The following is a 4216-nucleotide window of genomic DNA, read 5'->3' on the forward strand; positions in this document are numbered from 1 at the left end:
TACACTCTAGAGACTAAACTTCCTCTGTCTCTTCTTTTTTGGGGTCAGGGGTTAAATAAAAAACCAATGCTGTTGCTTTAATGTAATAAGGATGGTAATTATTTACATAACCTTTGTCAGAAAAGGTGTAATTGTGCTTCTGCTGCTGAGGACAGCTCACTCTGAGGCTGGAAAAGAGTAAAAAGTAGTTGAAATCTATCTGCCACGCCTGTTCTTATTCCTAAATGATGACCGTCTCTCCAAAAATAATCGATCGCTTCAGTAATTGTGTTGTTAATTACAGTAGACCAGAGGCGCCTCCCGCTCGTTTCTACTCTATTTCCCCGTAACCATGAGGAATTACAGAATTTGGAATTTGATTGATGTTGGTTACGATCAGCTCCTTAATCCTGTGTAGTGCTCCTCAAACTGTACCACGCTGAATTACAAATTGCCAGCGTGCTAATGGAGAATCATGAATAATCCAAAAGAACGAGTGCTCGTCGGCACGCGCGCACGAGCCAGACCTCACATTTAATTTATGAATGTGTGAAATCCACATTTGAAAAGTTCCTTATGTGGCGATCACCACTGCTCGATGATTCCCCCCTCTGCTCTGGAACATTTTAATCACTGGTAAACATGTTGCGAGCAATGGGAAAATAATGAAGATTAAGTCAGGAAGAAATTGAGCAGGATTTAAATTAAGCTGCTGACACTCCTGCATTATGGTGACATAGAACATTAATTATTACAATATAAAAATGCCCTGAAGCCTGCTAAACACTTTATCTTTGTTGCCTGCAATGTTTCCATCTCAGCATTGTTCAACGCTAATTTAGCAAGAACCCAGAAGGCCTTGGAACAGCCTGTTCACTAATGAATGCAAAATAATTGTCCAGCTCCACCTTCTCGTGTACAAATTATTGCTTTTGCATGTGTGTGTGTGTGTGTGTGTGTGTGTGTGTGTGTGTGTCACATACTCATTGATTACAGTCCCGGCTGTGTTTTTTTTTTTTTTTAATGACTCTCAATGAAAAACCTTTATACACTTCATCATGATCACCTGATGTATGAAAGAACAGTAAAAGATTTAAGGAGTATCATTACCAGTTACCATTGGCGTGATAATTTCATTAATTACAAGGATGTGATTAACTGTCTTTCAGAGCTAAAAGAGGGCAGCCAAGACATAATTTGGAGAAACGTTTCCTCTGGAAATGAATATTCCGAGACAGTCCGGTCAGGCTGAAAGACTGCTTCTGCAAGGTTTCACGCTCAAATGGACTGGATTTAATAGATGTGGTGGCAGCTTAAATATGTACCTCAGAAATATAGTCTTATTCACATGCAGGCACCTCTTTTGCACTTTTTGCAAGTCAATGCTGCCTTTAAGTACCCATGAGTAAGCTGAGCAAGTTAGTTCTGTCTGAACTGAAACAGAGCAATAAATAACATTTGAATTTGGGACAGAGCGTATTGTTAGTGTCGAGTGGAAACCACCAATGAAGTCCATTCCATTTAGGTCAGCATTTTTACTCTCATGGACCAATAAAAAAAAGATGTTTTGTCATTCATCTAAAATAGTAAAATATCTTTGATTCGGCTAATACGCCGTGTGGAAACATGTAGGACAACCTCGCTCTTGATGGAGATGAGATGAACACAAACAGGAGGCTCAAGGATGAGAACCACTCAGACATTGTTATATATTATATTATCCACTTTCGCTTACAATCCAGTCCATCCACTTTAAATATTAAACGGTTCGCTGACGACTGTAGATTTTCATAAAACGTGTTTTAGGTTTATTTTGTGAGCTAAAAAGAAATGATATATATATATTTTCCATTCTCCTGTACATGTGTGGTATTCATCTGACAGTGACAATACATAAAGAGTCCTAAAAGATGGCCCCCACACACATAATGCAATTAGTACCTTTTTCATACACCTTACACAATGCACCATACATGCTCTCATTCGTCAGATCTCATGCCCTCAGTTTGTAATGAAGTCTTTCCACTAAACCTTCTTTGGTTTCCATGCTCAGGCCGAGATAACCCTGATGACTGATGATTTCTCACACTTGGCAAAGACAAGGCAAGACAAATAACTTTTCGCAGGGTGAGCAGTGCTCTCCATTACTGGTAAATGTATCTTCTGCTGTGTACTGTTTCTCTCCACCTGATGAAGTTCAATATTAACTCTCCTTTTAAGTCAACTTCGGTCTCTATCAACTCGATACAATATCTAAGCTCAAGCTGCTTGATGTTCTACATTCTTCACCAGCTAGTCGCTAACGATATATGCTGCTCGGTGCTGGTACAGGTGTACAGTGGATTTACAAGAGCTTTGTGTGCTGCAAACAGTTCCCGGCTGCTGCAGAAAATTGGGCCGATCCGCAACACTGATCCCAAACAGCAAATGTGTCTTGAAACTAAAATAACGAGCTGAAAGAAGCTAAAAAGCTTAGTATCGAATTCTCTGTGGGATCTTCAGAGTGACACCTTTCACAGGACCCATAGCTTTCATCAGTTAGCAGAGTTTTATATTTCCCTCACATGGTGTATGAGTTACTAGGATACTGTTGAATGCACGAAACTGATTATTTTGAGAAGCATCAGGTGCAAAAATTCTGCCTCCCTGTGACGTTTTCTCTGATTTGTTTCCAGTATTCCAAGCCTGCAAAGTTCCTGACTCCAGGCATTACACTAAAAGCAAACCCATGTTTTTTAAAGTCATTTTCTTAACCCCACCACATAAATTGAATAATTTGCCCTCTTGCTTGACGTGCTTTCAGGCAGTCATGCGTGCCATATGACCCCAGGCAATAACTCCGAGGGGGCTGTAAAGGTGACCTCTGTGAATTGCATGCATATGACGAGGCATTGTCAGTAAAAAGGCGATAATAGCATGCACAGTTGAATTCTCCATCATACCCAGCGGTATGTATGTGACAAATGAGATATGTTTCATGGTGGGGTGGGAGAATGGCATCCGTTTGAGGACATAGTGTGTGCCCTCTTCAAAATACGTGACAAATCTCATTCCATTTAATTAGATTCATGTGTCACTCTCTAAACAACCACGGGAATGACGACTTGTTGCTGATGGACGTTGCCCATTGCACACTTGATTAAAGCCGTTTATTGTTAAATCACGGTAATTAGACCTGACAGGAAACATGGCTGCAACTCATTAGTGGGCTAACAGATAATAACTGCACATTAATGCATTTTTTTTTTCCAGCATGTTGCACAAGAGACATTGTAAAAGATATATGTTTAATTTTAATGTTTCATGATCACCGAGAATTTAAGTTTAAGAGTTTAAGTTATAATATTTAATAGTCGTTTTTCTTTGGCACGCTGTTATTGATGTTTGCGTTTGTATAATAAAGCCGTCCAGTTCTCCCATAGTCATGAATTCCAGGCCAACAGTCTTTGCTTTGAATTTCTTTCAACCACAATATTTGCTTCATCTCCCCTTCTTCTCTTAGTTGAAATAAATGCTGCTTGTTTGAAGTATGTTGAAAGATGAGTATGGTTCAGAAGATCTTGAAGCAAATGCTTAAATTGGGTTATTTGAAGTGTGGTTTATCCATATTCAGTGGGTTACCCAGAACAGAGGGCACTGCTTTGTTCTGCAGTAACTAACGTGCATCTAAAGTAATGTGTTAAAACACCAGAGTCACACGAGAAGACAAACAAACTAACCGGCTCTGCATTCTGGTAAAACTCCAAGTTTTGTTAATGATGTCTGGTTGCTTTAAAGACAGCATGAATCAATAAAAACAGTTCAATTTCCTGCTGTAAAGACCTTTCTGACGGCCAGTTAGAGCAGTGGAAATATTCTAAATATAGCGTAGACTGATATCTTTTGTTTTTCTCTTCAGTCGTCCTCCTTTTAGGTAGCTAAAATATGTTTTGTTGCTTCCTCTGTCCAGCGTTGCATTGCTTAGCTGGTCCTCTTTTCTCTAAACTGGGGGTATGCCAACTGGCATCTAATACACCGACTTGTGACGGTTTTCAGGTGTAACTATTTTGTTTAGTTTTTTGGGTGCCAGCCAGGACTCAGCCTGACAATTTAAAACTAGTTGACCTCCAATGAAAACCACACAAAGGGTGTATAAATCCACATGACAATTCATGGGTAAGTATGTCATTCAATCCCACTTCAAATAACTTGAAATATCCCTTTGCAACATTGTGCAAAATAGTTCACGCAACACCAG

Source organism: Larimichthys crocea, chromosome XVII, assembly GCF_000972845.2.
Source record: "Larimichthys crocea isolate SSNF chromosome XVII, L_crocea_2.0, whole genome shotgun sequence".
Lineage (NCBI taxonomy): Eukaryota > Metazoa > Chordata > Actinopteri > Sciaenidae > Larimichthys > Larimichthys crocea.